Raw genomic sequence first — 19,312 nt, 5'->3', positions numbered from 1 at the left:
AAACTCCATGGGTGAACCTGTACCAGAAATGATAGACCTGCCTGGTGGGAAGGGTAGGGTTCATTTACCTTTGGTAGGATGTATATGCATGGAGTAGTGTTAGTGGAATTATTTATGTTCAAGTCTGCAATATGGTGTAGTGTTTGACAACTATCTGTCCATATCTCTAATAAAGTCAGTGCGGGCGATTAAGACAATGTTTTCTCCTTTGTCTGCCTCCTTGATTATAATGTCTTGCATTTGCATTCTGTTAAATACAACTCTTCTTCTGTTCTTTATCTGTTCACAATAATATTCTTCTTAATCAAATGCTGAGATTACAGCCTCTCCTACTTACTCACTCCAGCAGAGGCTAGCAGCAGGGTCTAGGGCAGGGCCAGTCGATGCTGGTCATCAGGGCAGTTGCAGGTAAACAGTCTATGGAGCTTGTTGTGTCCCTGTAGCTCCAACGTGAGTTTAGCCAACTGAGCCTTCAAGTCATTTCTGAGGTTCTGGGTTCAAGCAAGCATGTCCAGTCTTCATTCAGGTTTCAGACAGAAGGGCAGTCCTTCTTCTGAGCTTCGCCAGTCCAGGTTTGTTTCTGAGGAGAGGTCTATGGGCTCCTTTTGTATGCCCAGTGGCAGCCTGTGGGTGGAGGGAAAGCCTTTGTCAGTTCCTCTATGTCTACTTTGACATGGTTTGGTGCCAGCCTAACTGGAGAGACAAAGGAGAGGCAGGCCTAGGTGTCAGCTTCATCTGCCAATGGCAAGGTAGGCATCATTTGAATCTCTGGAAAGGCTGCACATGGTGCCCTAGGCATCAAAAGCACCTTTAACTTCTGGAAACCTTTAGATAGGAGACCGCAAGACATTGATCGTTTGCTGCCACTCCACACAGAGAGCGAACCAAACTTATATGCAATTTCTTTTCAGCTGCAGGTAAACAGCTAATATCAGCAGTTTCTATTATGCTTCTGTGACGTTTTTGAATTAAGTAAGAGACTTATAGCATTATTTAAAAAGTAATTTGGTTCCCCACCTAGTAGATTTTTGTCAGTTCCAGTAAATTTCCACAAATCATTACTCTTTTGTAGACCTACCACTGGCTCAATGAATATACTTTGGACCATGTTTTAATAGATGCAGCTACCACTGCAGTAGGTGCTGTCTTTGATTTGCATATCAGCTCGTATTAATTTGCTCAACTGTGTATATTAATTCGCACATAGGGGCTTATTTACAAGAAACTGTTGCATCTGTATAGATGTGTCAGGTTCCATTGCCTGCTTGCAAAAGCCATCCACCACCATGGATGCGCCGTATTTACAATACGGCGCACCATGGCGAAGGATTGAAAGATGCACCAGAAATGTTGATGCATGTGTCGTTGCAAAAGTCATGCATTGCTGGAATCGTGTCGCAAGCAGGACGCAGCTCCAGTAATGCATCGTGAGGCCTAGAAGTGTCACAGTGAAATCTTGGAGATTTCACTGTGTCACTTCTACGAGGCTTTCCAACCTGGGAACGCCCACCCTGCATATGTTAGACCTGACACAGGTATGATGTGGCGCAGGGCTTTACAAGGTGACGCATCTCCCTAGATGTGTCACGTTCCAAATGGGCCGCAACATGGCGCATTATTTACGCACAAAAAGTGACGCAATAGTGGAGCAAAACTGTCGCAAGGGGTTTGTAAATCTGCCCCTATAGATTTACCTTAGCCCAAAAGTATCATTTATTCACATGACTGAATCCATGTGCAATCTTTTCCCTGCCATGCACAGAGTAACAGCATCATGTAACCATGCTATCTTATACCGGATAAGCAAATGAGTAATAATATCTACAGATGTTTGCGGTAAGTATCTTGCTCTGTTTAAATAGATAAGATGAAACTTACATAACAAACAATATCCTATTATTTTCTGCTTTCTTCTTTTTGGCTTAGCCAAACATCATTGTTATTATTCCATCTCCGAAGCATAAAGTGTGGCCTTTCTCCAACATTTATCATTTACACCAAAGACAAGGATCAATTCTGTATTTGGGGTAAATAAATATTGACATTGTATAATTTCTAGAGATCTTGGCCAATTTCTTGGCCTTAGCATGTGTCTCAAGTTTTGTATTCTTTGGTATCTAAGGCTTAGATATCTGGTATCATTCTCCCCTTATCAGAACTTGGACATGAGACTATCTGCATTTGTTTCATGACATGTGACCATCATACAAGAATTTTACCTTACACGTCACAAAGTTGGATATTACGAGCCATTAATATAAGGTATATATTATGATTTGGGCACGCGGTTTTATGATATTTATTTTTTTAACATTTCAGTCTGGATTTATCCATATTTATTTTTTGGCAATTTTATCTGTATTTATCCATATTTATTTTGTGATTTATGCATAAATGTAGTTGTAAAACTGTACATTTCCATATCTATTTAACTGATAGATGCTCACTCATACTTTGACGTCTGTCTTGTTTTAGCTATTTAAGTTGCCAAATATTACATAACAGTACATCCACTGGCAAATATTAGCATTATATACCACAAATGTATGTTGACACATGCAGTTATTTAAAGAAATGTCATCCTTTTAATTTTCCATGCTGTCCATCTGCTCAGCTGTTAGGCTATAATTCTTGAAAGTCAGCATGAAGAATCACATTTTAAAGAAGCACATTTTCTGCATTTATCCACTTTTAAAAATAAATGCAGACAGAAAACACATTGTTTTCTGTCAGTATTTATCTGTAAAAATCCCTAAAAACGATAAACAGGGAGCCTTAATTATGATTTACTTTTTTGTTGTGTATACACTATGCAAGGTCGATGTGGGGATGTTGTAGACTTTCTACCTTTTTTCACCATATTTCTTTAAATGGAAATCCCTGAGTGTTGTCTTTCATTTTATCGTGGTTTGACCAAGCACAGCTTCTGCTACAAGTTTAGCTGTTTATTCCGTCTAAGTTGGACATAGTATTCTCCAGTGGTAAGAAATAGTGCATCAGAACCATTATACCTTTGAGTTGAGTTGCGAACACCTGGGTGCATCCATTGGTTTACTCTTTGCTATACTTGTGATAACATTTCCACCAACATCATTAATCTTGTGTTCTGAATTATGACGACTGAGTTGGTCTTGGGGGAAACTATGGATCTTTCTCTCTACCTTCTTGTTACCCTTGTCAAACTTTTTATCTCCATAAAGATTTCCACCTAGGTATTCACATCTAGTAAAGGATCTTATCAATCAATCAATCAATAAATCAATCAATAAATCAATCAGTTGGTCTTGCAGCTTGTCACCTCTGGAGGTCTCCAGGCCCTGGGTGGTTGTGTGAATTTGGGTCAGAGAGGTGGTAATTGAAAAGTCAGGTCTTGATCTGTTTCCTGAAGTCCTTCAGAGATGGGGAGGTGCATAGATGGAGGGGAAGGTAATTCCAGGACTTTGTGGTGAAATAAGAGAATAAACTACCTCCGCAGTGGCTGCAATGGATGCAGGGGATGTGGGGCAAGGTGAGGGTGGAGAATTGGAGCACTGGTCGGTCGGCGGAATGTCAGGTAGTTGTTGATGTAGGATGGTCTGATTTTGTGGAGGCTTTGGAGATGTGCATGAGGAGTTTGAAGCAGCAGTGGAAGGCCCTGTGGTGTGGGGTGATGCTGGCTCTTCTGGGAACTTTAAGGATGAGTCTTGCCATTGAGATCTGGATGGTTTGGAGTTGATTTAGGGGCTGCTTGGTGGTTCCGACATAGAATGCATTGGTGTAATCGATTTGGCTGGAGATGAGGGCTTGGGTGGCTATCTTTATGGTTGAGACAGGGATCCATCTGAAGATCTTGCAGAACATACACAGGATATGGAAGCAGGCAGAGGAGACTGCGTGGATCTGTTGCATCATGGTTAGTTGGGTATCGAGAATGATTCCAAGGTTGCAAGCATAGTCAGTAGGGGTGGGTGTGGGGACAAGAGCAAGGGGCCACCAGGTGTCGTCCCAGGTGTAGGGCTTGTTGCTGAAGATGATGACCTCTGTCTTGCCCGAGTTGAGTTTCTGGCAGTTGGTCCTCATCTAGATGGCAAATGTTGGTTGCGGTGGTTTAGAAGTAGATCTTTGTGGTGTCTGGGTCTTCCGTGAGGGATAGAAAGAGTTGGGTGTTGCTGGCATAGGAGTTGATTTTGAGTCTGTGGGTGTGGGTAATGTTCGCCAGTAGTGCCATGTGGGTGTTGAAAAGGGTGGAGTTGAGGGAGAAGCCCTGGGGGATGCCACATATGATGTCTTTGGGTACAGAGAAGAAGGGTGGTAGGTGGATCTTCTGTATTCAGCCAGAGAGAAAGGAGGAAATCTAGTCAAGTGCCTTGACCTTGGTGATGAGAGTGTGGTGGAAGATAGTGTCGAAGGCTGCTGTGAGGTCAAGGAGGATGAAGGCCGCTGAATCGCCTAGGTCGAGGGGGCGTCTGATGTTGATGGTTTTCTCCAAGACTTTAGCTGGAAAGGGGAAGAGCGAGATGGGTCAGTAGTTTTTGAGTTCATCAGTGTTAGCTGTGGGTTTCTTCAGGGGAGGCTTGACCTTGGCATGCTTCCAAGCATTAGGGACGGTGGCTGTGGTGATGGAGGTATTAAGGGGTCCTGTGAGGGGGAATCACTTTGCTTCTCTTTCTAGGTTGTAGATGTGGTGGGGACAGGGGTCTGAGGGATATCCAGAGTGGATAGAGTTCATGATTGAGATGGTTTTTTCGGTTGAGAGCTGCTTCCAGTCAGTGATTCAGTGGGGTGGGAGGCATTGGTTAGGGTGTGTAAGTGGTTAAGGTGGTGGGTTGGGGGTCAATGTTGCTGTAGATGCTGGAGATCTTGCGATGTAAGTAGTCTGACAGAGAGTCACAGAGGGATGGGTGGCTCATGTTCTCTGTGGTAAGCAGGAGAATTCTTGAACAATGAAGATAAGTTCCTTGGTGTGGTTGGCACTCACCTCGATACAAGTGGTGAGGGCTTTTTTTTTCTAAACTGCAGGTGGTAGTTGTTGAGGGTGGGCCTAAAGGAGTCGAGGTTGGTAGGGGTCTTGTTGAAGCACCAGTGTCTTTCCAGTTTCTGACAGTGGTGCATGAGGTACAGTAGTTCTGGGGTGAACCAGCTGGGTTACTTGGTGGGTCTTCTGCTGGTGGTGTTCTTCCAAGGTAGATGGTATCGGCAGTTGAGGATATCCAGTTGAAGAAGTTTTGGACTTTGAGTTCGATGGAATGAGTTGAACGGGTCTTGCTTCATCAAGACTGGCGGTCCAGAGGGGTTCAGTACTTTCTTGTTTCGAGGGAGGGAGATTTGCTTCATTAGGGGTTCCCACGGCCATCGATGGAGAAGTGAATGATGCTGTGGTCTGTCCAGGTCAGCTCAGTGGTGTGGGAGAACATTTTGTTGTTGCTAGAGAAGCTAAGGTCCAGGGTGTGTCAAGCGCTGCACATGGGGGGTGGTAACAAGTTGTGACAGGCTGATGATGCTCATATTTTCGAGAAGCTTGATGGAGTTGGTGTCGTTGGAATCCTCTAGGTGGAAGTTCAGGTCTCCCAGGAAGATATAGTGGTTAGAGTCTATAGCCAGGGGGCGATGAAATCCGAGATGGTGCTACGGGAGCTGGAGCGGGGGCTTGGTCTGTAGGCAAGGGTTCCTCTGAATGTGGTTTTGGCATTGGGTTTGATCCAGAAGTTGAGGTGTTCTATTATCGATATTTTGCATCGTCATCCAAGGCGTTGCAGTAGAGGGAGTCACATCTGATGACTTATTCTTCTGAATATTCACATGTGAATTCACATTTGGTGAAGGTTTTGGTTACATGAAATTCAACCTTAAATTCTTTATCTTCATTTTCACATAACTTTTGAGAATTACATTGAAAGGCCAACTCCAATTTTTATGTATTTTCAGGTACACTTTTTTGAGTTTTAACAGTGGCTTTCCTGATGAAGGCACTTAGGTATAGGGGTGGGCGGAATTTGCGTAATTGCGTTACGCAAATCTCCGCGAAACGGTAAAAAATCTCCGCGAACACGCAGAAATTCCGCGAACACGCGGAATTGCTTGTTCGCGATACTTTTTGCCTGTTCGCGATCGCTGTTTGCGTGCTCGGGGCGAAATATCTCGCGAACACGCATATTGAGAACGCGAACAAGCAAAAAATTTCGCGAAGTCGCGGAACGCAGATTTTTGGGCAATTTCGCGTTCTCCGCGGAACGCGAAATTACCCAAATTCCGCAAATTCCGCGAACGGAACGGAATTTACCGCCCAGGCCTACTTAGGTAGCCAAAACACGCGTAGACTAGGGGTGGGCGGAATTTGCGTAATCACGTTACGCAAATCTCCGCGAAACGGTAAAAAATCTCCGCGAACACGCAGAAATTCCGCGAACACGCGGAATTGCTTGTTCGCGATGCTTTTTCCTGTTCACAATCGCTGTTTGCATGCTCGGGGAGAAATATCTCGTGAACACGCATCTTGAGAACGCGAACAAGCAAAAAATTTCGCGAAGTCGCGGAATGCAGAATTTTGGGCAATTTCGCGTTCTCCGCGGAACGCAAAATTACCCAAATTCCGCAAATTCCGCGAGCGAACGGAATTTACCGCCCAGGCCTAGCGTAGACTCGATCCCATGAAGATTCATCAATAATCTAAGCCACCTACTTTTCATTTCAAGTTTAGTTGTGCTGTACAATATTTGGTGTAAGCCTAGATGACATAGTTGATTTGCTTGATTAGATATTACTTGCAAATACTGTAAAGGAAACAACATTTTCCTTTGTATAATGTTCTTGTCCAAATAGAGTACATGTTGAAGGAAAATGAGAATTATGTACCAATATCTCCAGGATCAGTATATGTAGATGGGACATTGATGTATGGATGCTCAGATGAATGACAGGTGTAAATGTAAATATTTCATGTTTAGGCTTTTAAAAAAATTGTGAATATTGTGTAAGCCTATGTGTCTGGAGACAAGTTTTGATAATAAAGCATGATTCATTTTTCCTCAAGTTGCTTTTAGCCTTAAAAAATGTTACAAGTTTTTTAAAGTAAATAATTGGTTGACTATGGATTTTTTCATACAATAGGGTCTGATGTATCATATCCGGACCAATATGTGAGATTATCATATATGTTTTGTAGCTCCCATGTGGGTAAGTGGGGCAACGTTCCCCTTGTGTGTAATTTAGAATGGTGTGCTGAACACTAGCTCGGTATAAATAGTGATGTCCATAATGGTAATAACGGAACATTTCAACATAATCAGCAGAATGTAAGTGCATATCCCCAGATTCGAAAACAGTAGAGTATTCCAGCTCCGAGAGCATGCAGTTTCAACATCCCAATCATCAAAGGGTAACCCAGGCACAATTGCATCACCCATAGAAACCCTAAATACATATGTCATCTGCAGAATCTCTGTGGGACTGAATATATAAAAAGGAACTGTATCCCGAACAATTCAATCAGTTATTGGAGCAGCTGAAATGTTCACAATCGACAAGTCTCTTTTTAGCTTATGTGAAGCTGCGTGGGTGCCAACACCCAGTCAACCAGTTCTGTAGCACAGCATACTGGAAGATAGTGGTCATTAATCAGCAAGACAAAACAGTCACAAATCCAATCCACAGGAATAGAAAAATCAAGGAAAGTGTTATCCAACCATATTTCCAACGTGAGACCAGCTAAGTGCATCTAAGCAATACAATGAAAACACTTGTCCATGCAGGAGCAGTGTCCAAAATATAAGAATCATCAAAAGAATCCGAAGAAAATCACCTTGATCCACATAATAACCAAAAGCAGTTTGTTGAAAAACCGGTGCATCTGGTACTGCAATAGAACCGAAAAAATCCAGAAGAGCCAAATCCAAAAAGGGTGGATCTGTATAAACAATGTCAGCTGGATAAGTCACAGTAGTAAAAACAGTGCTCCCTGCATTCTAAGCTAAAGGCTTAGAAAGTCAGTGGTCACTTTAGTCATGTTGCTGGTAGTTGTAGTGGATGCAGGAATTGACTGTAGTGCATTCTCCTCCCTCCACAGCTGGGGAGAAACCACTTTGGTGGTGTTTATTAGCTGTAGAGGAATTTCCTGTACGGTAGCGAGAGGAGTTAGGAAACTATCAAGGAATCCTCGTGGCCTACTGTTGAGAATCAGCTACATGATGTAACTTTATGACAAAACAATTGTCTTTACAACTAGGAAGTGGTGGAAAGATTAGAGTTCTTGTACCTTGAATGCCAAGGACTGGCACTGGTGCTCGGTATCATGGGCCAAACCTGTTTTTCACCCCAACCTTCTCTTCCACTTCTCTTCTTTCGGCTGGATTCCAAATGTTGGAATCCAGCCGAAAGAAGAGAAGGTCCTGGTTTCGCCTTTATTTCTGGATAAGCAGACATCTTCAACAGCTCGTTGGATTGGGTGTCACAGAAATTTTGTAGATTCTGTAAGACGGCACAACTATCATTTAATTGAAAGGGCATGGCTTCTGCCGCAAGGTCTGGACTGTGAATGTCAGGAAAGTACATTTTGACAGCCCCTGAAGTTGATGGATCTAACTACTCCCTGTGCCTAATACTCTAGTAAATCCAAGTGTACTCGATAAGACTCAGATCACTATGTTTGTGCTATTTACACATGTATGTAAGTCACGTGTTGCAAGCAAGTCAGATTGTAAAGATCCGAGTGCCTCTGTATGTTTTGATGTTCATTTTGAGCGAGAAAAATGTGGTTGAATTAATTAATAAAGTGGTTTAATGCATTATGCATAATCAGGAATGCATGTTATGCCAAAACTAATGAATCCTAACAAGGACTATAGTTTCTTTAAAGTATTTAGAGGTTGCAATTGTGCACACTTCTCAAAAAAATGATGTCATGTGTAACTTCACAACATAAGAAAAGGATTCTTAGAAATATAATATGCAATTTTTTATAGTTGAACATTAAGCCACATGAAGTATGATCGACTCTAGCCAAGTTTGGGTTTAACTCATCATCTGTGAGGTAGATATCATCTACCTAGAATAAAACATAAGGGTCAATATCATGAGGAATTGGCAATATGCAGGCAGCAAACAGTCCTGGACTTTTCTTATAGCCCTTTGCTAAATGGGTGAAATTATGCTGAAATTCGAGGGCCGAGAAGGCAGTCCAATCTCTGCTTTCAGGTGCTAGATCTTGGCTGAAAAAAAATGTTGGAAATATCCAAGGTCATTTTGTATTTTTGGTGGTGTATGGGCCACATGTATCAAGCATTTATGTGTTTATAAAACCAGTCCATTTGCAAATGCAAGAAATGCTTTTTACATGTATCAAACCCTGTTTTGGGTTTGCAATTCACTATTTGGAAGGGGCATGAATAGGGCGTCCCTTTCAAATAGAAAATTCTAATGGTATGTATGAATGTTTTGTGACCGTGAATGCGGTTGGAAAACATTTGCATTTTACCACCAACTTCAAGTAGGTGGTAACCCATTCGCAAAAGGGAAGAGACCCACTTCCCCTTTGTGAATGGCATTGAAAATATTTTTTTCAGAGAAGGCATTGGTCCCACGGACCACTGCCTGCTCTTAGAAAATGAAATGAAAACTTTTCATTTTTAAATGCAACCCGTTTTCCTTTAAAGAAAATGGGCTGCATTAAAAAAAAATTGCTTTATTTAAAAGCAATCACGGACATCGTGGTCTGCCGACCGCAGCAGGCCACCATCCATGATTTTAGCAAATCCTAGGGAGACGCAAATTGCAACCTAACTCGTTAATATTCATGAGGTAGGTCATTTGTGACCCCCTATGAATCACAGAAAGTGTTCCACACACTATCATATGTGCCGTTTTGTGATTTCACAAGGATTCGCAATTAGAGAATCTCAAAATGGTTCCTGCATACATCTGGCCCCATATTGTTTATCAATGCCGTACTATTTGTATTTTACACTGCAAAAGTTTGTGTATGACTATTTAAATGTCTGTATTCTAAGACTATGTGATATGTATGATCGGATTTCAAAACAGAAAAAAGGGATTGTTCATCTGAGAGACACAGGGTTCAATTACTCCCCGGTACTCCAACTGGGAAAGTATTTCTCTAACATGTGCCTTAGCATCACGTTTAATAGGGTATGTGGTTGCACTTTCGGGCTGGACCGCATGGATATTACATGATAAAGAGAGTCCTTTTCCATGCTGACATGATTGCGGTATAAAGCAGGAGCTTGTACAAGATCCCATTCCGCTGCATAAGCTTCTGTGACTTCATCAGGGACAAGAGCAGAAAATTAAGGTATTTTTACATCCTTACCCTGGGGGGATGTTTAAACAAAGACTGGAGGACAATCGACCTCCACTGAAAGAATGTCATAAGACAAAATTACATTCTCCCAGAATATTGCTTTAATGGTGCTCTATATGTCACCCTCCATTTGTATATCCAAATCATATAACCTATTTGGAAGTGCTGCACACGTATCTGGGGTTTCAACTGTAGCAAAGGTATCTGTTGCTCTTGCTGCCAGAAATTCCTGGAGTTACCGGCACATTATAGTGACTTCTGCTGCACTGTCGAGGAGAGTCACTGCGCAACTCCCGTTCAGGAGGAGGGTTCTCAGTGACTGTTTCATATTTTGCAGCTAGATCGACAAATTTCTTTTTTTAAATAGAGGTTTTATACTGAGGAGGTTTAGGCTTCTTTTTTGTCTTTGCATCAGATGAGCGTTGTGTCTCCCTTTTCAGTTTCACATACTCTTCTTGTCTACACTCAGACTGCCCTCCTCTCTCATACCATTCTGCTTGTCAGATGAGTCCTGTGAGGAATGAGGAGAATGTGTATCAGGAATCTGATACCTGTCTGCAGCCTTCATTTTTCTGCTATCACAAAAACTGTATTCTTTCCTCAGAGAGCTCAGGGGGTGGAGAACTGCTGCAAGGTTTACATTTTGTTTGTTTTGATGTATTACATGGCTTTTTAAAAAACACATGGGTTTGCTTGATTCCTTGTCAGCATTAGGTTTGCCAAGAAGTGGTTTAGTAGGTCTGGTTCCCAAATTATTATATCCTAAGGATTTGCAAACATCAGCAATAATAATAGGCACCTCGCGGTCACGTTTGGCTTGTGCAACCACTGTGAGCTTCTGGGTGTAGGCAGAGATGCCACTTCACCTTTAATGTTAGACAGAATCATTGCAGACACTACGAGAACATTTCCCATTAGTTTAATTCTCAAATCAAGGGCAGCAGCTGCTGCGTGTTCATTCTGTATTTGTTAGAACACGTCAGGCAAGACTGACATGGACGAAGTGTCATGACTGATCATATAAACAGTGGCAAAAACTGTCCCCCAAGTCTTACAGTCATCTATAATGGGAACCACTCCATGCGGAAAGCACATAGTCAAAATTCTGTGCTTGTCTTGTGGTCCTGTGAGGGAAAACACAGCTTCAATTTGTTCTATATTTTGGGTGATCCCAAATGGAATTTCCTCATGATTAGTGGGAATATTGCCTATTAAGGCAACTGGGCTTGTCCTGACAGGCCAACTCTTGCTGGTTGTGCCAACAAGGTGTGTGAATCATCTATAAAGTGTGTCTAGAGCATGGTATAAGGCCTCTGTTTGGAATAGGTTAATATTTGCCATGTCAGGATATGGGGTATATACAGCTAATGCTGGCCAGGTCACCCCATCATTACAAAGGGGAACTATGCATACAGGTGTAGAAACATGTGGGAGGGCACCTAGGAACCAAGTTAGATGCTCGATAATGTGCTGGTGCTGCAGGAGTTGTATATGTACAAAATGTGTTTGAGTTAGCATCCATACCTGGAAAATCGACCCAAGAATAAAAGATGTCAAAGTGAAATGCATTGTCTGCTTCCACTATGAAGCACCACCTACATTAGTAAGTCCATGATGTGTTACATGTGCATGGACAGATGGTCTGCAATTAACAGGAAAAGCAACAGGTGCTGGCACTGCCATGAGAAAACAGAAACGGAACAAAGCACAAAAAAATGGGTTATCCTCTTAAATTTTCATGCTCGAAAAAGCAATGGAATTAGGTGATTCCTCAACACTGGAAAATTATTCTCCAACACCATGGACATCTCCGGTGGTAGATGTAAGGGTATTATGGATGGACAAGCACTAAAAAGGAGACCCATGAATAAGTATCAAACCAAACGTTGGTGATGTCATGCTGCAGGGATACTGTTTTGGAAACAGAACTATGCCTAAGTACACAGAACATCAGTATGTGCAGACTGAGTCGCCATACCACATCAGTACCTATGGACCAGAATCCTGACTAGCTCATAGTGCCTTACCTGCCCTCCTAGCCTTCCAAGAGTAACAGGTAAGTTGGCACTGCAGATCACAACACTCTAGTACCCTCAGAGAACAGTGGAAACAGGTCATCAGCTTTTGTGCTCTCAATCATACATGTCCATAATACACAACTGAAAAACATGAGGAAAATGTACAATATTTATTAAATCTATTGTGCTCTGTCATGTAGCAACTGTCCTGCAATTATGAAAATGATGCCACTAAGTAGAGTAATTAGCTTTATTAGTAGACTGTAAACAATGAAAAGTCCTTCTATGGCGAATGATATATTTGCCTAAGTCTGACCTCACTACGTGAGCACAAAGGATCTGTCACAGGTTTCTGGAATTAGACTCGGGTTCCATACATTTCATTTGCTGTTACCTGGTCTGCATCTCAGATTGCGCAAGGCTGGGGCGCTCAACCCAGGGTCTTTCCTCTGCAAGAAATTACCTCTCTATTTTCAAAATGGCAAGTCTTGGCTTATACGATGAAAAATGCCATGTTAGAAAACAGGAGGTGGGTCTCTTTGTGATGTCTATGTGTTAGATGTGTTAGTGACAGACCACAGAGAAAAACAGCGCACTGTGTTGTTCGATCGTGTATGAAATGTTAAGAGAGAATCCCAGCAGAAGAGCCAAATAACAAAAAAAGCAGCCCATTTCTAAAACAATAGTCTGCCACAAAACAAAATACGTAATGTTCGCAAAGCAAAAGTGGCCTATAACCGACAGTTAGGCTAATAGAGAGGAAGACTACAGTGGATCCTATAGGGAACTCACGACAAAATCAACACTTGCCAAAGTGTTGTTTTGTTTAGAATGGGAATAGTATTTATGACCCCCATAGTCCAAAAGTTCCCTCAACGCTTTTTAGTTTGGAGTGGGAATAGTAAATCTGACACCCCCAACTGCTAAAATCCAATGCTTTCCTGAATATTTTTTGGTTTGGAGTGGGAAAGGTAAATACAATCCTCCCCATTCCCCGAGTCAGTCAAACTTATCCCCTTACAAACATGTTAATTTTTTAACATTTAAATGTATAAAAAATGTTTTATATGTTCATAGATGAATATCTCATTATTTCACATTTTTAACATTTCAAAATCAACTTATTTGTCAAGATATACATTTTTTTTATTTTCAGATATGCTGATTTGTATAAGAATGTCTTATTTTTGGTTGATAATGTTTTCTAAATTAAGTATGTTTTTGTCTAGAAGTAATAATATTTTTCAAATATTGTTATCTAAAGTAGACTTTTAAAGATTATTTATAAGATACATTAGTTTTAATTGTATAAAGTATATAATTCAAGCAGTTTTGCCAATTTTTGAATTTTAATTTGTTCAAAATAAATATACTTAATATTTTTAAAATATATATTTATATTTTTTCACTGTTTTGGTGTGTGTTTCTTTTCCCATTATTTTTCATATTTTTTCAAGATTAAATAATATTTTACTCTATGTTTTCACTTTCGAAACTTTTTACCTTTACATCATTTTGCATGACAATATTTCGGATTCAGTGTTTTTGTTGTTTAAATTATAAGTGCAGGGTTGTTGATATTATGGATGTTTCTATTTTGACTTTGATATTATTATTATTATTCACACCTGGAGCCTTTAAAACTTTAGCTTGAGTTATTAAGTCATATTTGTTTTTTACACGACTAAATTCACTGACTCCTTGAATGCATTTAAAAAGAGTCATACTTAGATTGTAATGTGGATTCTCTATTTAGTTGTAAATTGTCAGTATCATATTTACAATGAGATATGAGCCATTTACTATTTGATCTACCTTAAAAGTCAGATATACATATGGACCTATCGGTTGATTCAATTTGGGAATCAGGTAAAGGTAAAAGACTTAAGGTTTTCTATTTCCTCCATAACAGGATATCATTGCGTTCTTAATAAAGTTATGTTTTCTTCAAAGTAACTTGTTTCTCTTATGTAATCTAACCCTGGGCAGAGTTTGCGGAGTTTCACTATGCACAACTCCGCGAAGTGCCGAATGCTTGTCCTCACTGTGCAATCATCGCGAACGGCACCATGCACAGCGCAAGCAAGAGCTGCTTCCTTTTTGCCACTCAAGTAGACTTTTACTCGAGCTGCAGCTTTCTCAACACGAACAGGCAGTATCTCAACACCAGCAGTTGCGAGCATACGCAACAACTCGCAATGAGAAACCTTACCCCCCACGTTGGCGAAGCAGAGTTTTTCAGAACTCTGCAAGCTCCGCGTAATGCGGAGTGCGGAAAACTCCGCAAACTCCACGAGCTCACCGCCCAGGCCTCATGTAACCATTTTTTGATGTTGTCACTTTACTTTGACTACTTTGGCTCTCTTAAATTATGTGGAGGCAGTCCTCTCCAACATCCCTCTATGACTGATTGCTAACACTAAGACCCATACAGAAGCACACATGGCTAGAGAAAGAGCAGACTGGAAGTCAGGAAATGGAGGCAGGAGAAGATGAGACACAAACATCCTCTCGTAATGCTTCTAAATTTTCGAGCACAATTGAAGTTCATATCCATCTGGGTCCAGCCCATCCTCACTTCATAATAAGATGAAAAATCATATCTTCAAGCAGCACCTCATCATAGGGTAACCACCAAGATGCCAAATCACACCTGAATAATGCACAATTGTATCCCTTCCCATGCCATCTCCCTCGTCCACCTGCAGTTCCAAAACTGGCCTTCCTTCCCTGATCATTCTTCACTATCCAGCTACACCCTTGATTCTATAGTCATTTCACTCCTCCTGAATTCCTATTCTAACAGTCAATTGCTTTGTAGCTTTTCACCTACCTGTACCCTAAGTTACTCATATACAAACATATTTATATAGGTGATGGCAGAAACTAAAACCATGTTTATTTTTTTTATTTTTTATTATTGTTATGTATGGTATTTCAAGTACCACCAAAATACTTGCTGTTAGATGGTATTAGAGTTTTGGAATGGAGACACAATGTGGGCCTCATTATGCCGGCAGTCAAATGAGCATCCATAGCTTCCGACCATGCGGCCACCGTGCAGGCGGTCGGACAACTGGTCTTTTCCATTGCGACTTGTGCTGAGGCCCTAGAAAAGGGCTGCAGCACAAGCTGCAGTGGAAAAGGGCAGTTCTCAAACATCCATGCACCTTGCGCTAAGCACCATGTGGTGCATGGCACATGGAGCATGGCTGTTTGGTGCCCCGCTTGGCCCATTGCGGAGGACCATGTGGGGCAGGGGGTCTGCTCGGGCCCCCAAAGTCCCATTCTGTCTGCCTTGACATGGAGGTCAGACCGCCAGGTAAAGGCAGAGGGAAAAGGGACATCGCAATCCCTACGGCAATGTCTCTGTAGGCACCGCCTCTGCTGTAAGGATTACATTCCGAATAATGCTCTGAAGGGTTCCTTGAGCCTGTCAGAGGCACCGGTTGGTCCCTCCTCCCACTGTGCCCCCACCAACCACATCACGTGGTGGTCAGACCGCAGCCCCCGATGTCGTACAGACTGCCACCGATGGCATGTCAGTGGTGATCCCCCCATCATAAACGGACCCGTAGGGCCCGATTCACAGCACTAACTTAAGACAAAATCCTAAACTTACTACTTTTGGTATTGACAGAAGTTAGGATTTTATCTTAAGTTTGTCTTAAGACAAACTTAAGACAGTCTTAAGAGAGACTTGAGACAGTCTTAAGACAGACTTAAGACAGACTTAAGACAGACTTAAGACAGACCTAAGACAGACTTAAGACAGACCTAAGACATACTTAAGTTAGGATTTTGTCTTAAGTCTGTCTTAAGTCTGTCTTAAGTCTGTCTTAAGTTTGTCTTAAGTCTGTCTTAAGACTGTCTTAAGTCTGTCTTAAGACTGTCTCAAGTCTCTCTTAAGACTGTCTTAAGTTTGTCTTAAGACAAACCTAAGACAAAATCCCAACTTCTGTGAATACCAAAAGTAGTAAGTTTAGGATTTTGTCTTAAGTTAGTTCTGTGAATCGGCCCCTATGTGTTGACCAATTCTGATGTAGTGACTTTAGTCTTTAATGCATACTTTAGATATATTTTTGTGCTTTTTCATTCTTGAGCCATATTGTTACTCATCACAGATCTTCACTTTCAAGGGTTCACTAATATGGTACAATGATGCAATGTGAATGTTTACTTATCAATGATGTATCAGACATATTTTATAGAGCTACAGTATTCTTTAATAATTGGGAAGCCAATTATTAAACAACCATTAACCAACGAGGAAGCTTATATGCATGAATCAAACATTATGCATTATTTATAGTGTGCAGAATTCTAATCTACTTTTAAATTCACGTATATACTGATATTATGATCTTGCATTTGAAAAGATTTTTATATCACCTGTTAAAGTGCATTTTCCTTGTTTATGCTAAGTAGGATTCCACTAGGCCTCAATGCCATCTTGTTCACGATGGATAATCATATTCTGTTTATTATTTCTGCTGCTCGTAGTCAAGCAAGTCATGTTTATTTCTGACTGACACTGTTCTTGAGAAAGGCACACAAGCATGGGCCCAATATTGTTGCTTTTATTCAAGAACCGTCCACTTGCATGTGGAATTGCATTCATTCCCAATGGTCCACTGTTGTTTATGTAACTAGTTATGAGATCTCTGGATGATATTAGGTCAGAGGTGGCTGAATCAATATTCATGTAGTGGATAGTGCTTAGGTGTAAAGCTGTATGACGAATCTATAGTCTTATTTCTGATTTATTGGAGATGTATTTCTTTTGCTTACACTATAATGAATCTGCACCTTCCATACTTGTCCATGAGTACATTTCCTAAATTAGCATTCAGATTTTGAGGTGATCCAGAATCTTTTGGGTTTTACTAGGGATGATGTCTCATTTTTTACTGATTTTGTTACACATTTGGGTGTTTTTCTCAGATTTTTTCACATTCCCGTACTGACGGCCTTTATGGCACAAGATATTACTCAACTTAGTAGTTTCAGCATTTAATTATCATTCAATTTACTTTTACATTTTGTAATAAATCTTTATAAACTTTTACTTTCACTTATTGATCCATCAATCCATGGGCGTGCTATTGAGGTGTTTTGTGAGGTGTAAGATTTTAGGGGTACAGAGTACCCACACAAGTGACGGACCAACTTTAATATTATCAGTTATCTGCCGAGTTAATGCTGATTTGGGCCATGAGGTGACAGAAAATTATATAAAGTGTCTGGGATTTGGCAATGGCCTGAACTACAAATAGACCCTGTATAAATTAGACATTATTTTTACTGTCATGAGACATGCACGACATTTGCTTTGAAGAAAATGAGATAAGCTCCTTTTTTATTTTCCATATGTTAAGATTGCCTGTATTCATTTATCATAATGAGCTCTAGTACACATTGACTCTCTAGAAAGTTTGAATTTCTGTCATCAAATGACAGGCAGTCCTCACTTGTTCAACTCATTCCATAATGAGCAGTAATTTGGAGTGGGAGCATATATGATGAAAGGGTTAATCTAGTCACCTAAGATGTTCACTTTGCCTTAATGGTTCATCCATCGTTAGGATCCCACATAACTTATTTGGAAAATAACATTGTATGATCTTTTTTTTAAAAACAGTCACTATGACAACTAATCTGTCACCATTATGTGGGTTTCTTCTATAATTTAAATACCACATTTTGGCCTTATATCCAATGAGATATAAAACCATTTTAAGACTAGTTGAGTGCCTACTAATAGAGAAAGCATATTCATCCTGAATTATCAAGTATACTTACAGTGAAGCAACAATAATTACCAGTTAACAAGAGGTACAGTGCACATTTTTTGGTCACAAAAAGTATTAATACATATAACGCTATGCCTAATAAATCAGGAGACATATTTACAAGACAATGGCGCAGTGTGGTCCTGCAAGCAATTTTGTTGCGGTGAGCTGCGTCACTGTCTAAGTGCAGAAATGTGAAGTATTTACAAGAATATGGTGCATTCCTGTACTTACCCCTGCATCGGCGCACAAGCAGCAGCCGTGCGCCAATACAGACACCCTTGCACCATGGTGCAAATGTTCAGTAAGGATGACACCAAGCATTCTGAAGAAGTATGAAGATGTTTAATCAGGAGGATAAGTCTCACCATGAAGGGGCCCTGGCCTCATCACACATTCTAATGTCTGGACATTCTAAGCCAATGCTCACATTACCACAAAAAGTCCCTTCATTGCAGGGATGATTGTTGTTGTGCAGGAATGGACATTACCCCCACAAAAACAATCATCAATGGTGCTTTGTTCCTTCTGTGTGTGCTGCAGAAAACAGCTACTGAATGAACAGCCAGGTCTTGAGCAGCCTGCTGAAGATCAGCAGGTCTTGGGTCTGTCGTAGGTTCATTGGGAGGGTGTTCCAGGTCTTGGCAGCGAGGTGGGAGAAGGACCTCCCACCGGTGGTTGTTCTTCGGATGCACGGGACGGTGGTGAGTGAGAGGTCGGCGGAGCGGAGCTGGCGGTTGGGGGTGTAGAAGGAAAGTCGTTTGTTGAGGTAGGCTGGGCCGGTCTTGTGGAGTGCCTTGTGTGCGTGGGTGAGGAGCTGGAAGGTGATCCTCTTGTTGACGGGCAGCCAGTGCAGGTTTCTCAGGTGGGGGGTGATGTGGCCGTGGCGTGGTACGTCGATGATCAGTCGTGCCAAGGTGTTTTGGATGTGTTGCAGTCGTTTGATGAGCTTGGTCGGGGCTCCCGCATAGAGGGCATTTCCCTAGTCGAGTCTTCTGCTGTTGAGGGCCTCAGTGACTGTTCTTCTTGTATCTGACAGGATCCACCTGTAGATCTTGCGGAGCATGCGGAGGGTGTTGAAACAGGAGAATGAAATGCGTTGACTTGCTTGGTCATGGAGAGCGTTGATTCGAGGATGATTCCCAGGTTGCGTGCCTGGTCGGTGGGTGTCGGGGCTGTCCCCAGTGCCGTCGGACACCAGGAGTCGTCCC

The sequence above is a fragment of the Triturus cristatus genome, chromosome 2_2 (assembly GCF_964204655.1).
Source record: "Triturus cristatus chromosome 2_2, aTriCri1.1, whole genome shotgun sequence".
Taxonomy (NCBI): Eukaryota; Metazoa; Chordata; class Amphibia; order Caudata; family Salamandridae; genus Triturus; species Triturus cristatus.
Note: the sequence above shows the minus strand (reverse complement) of the source record.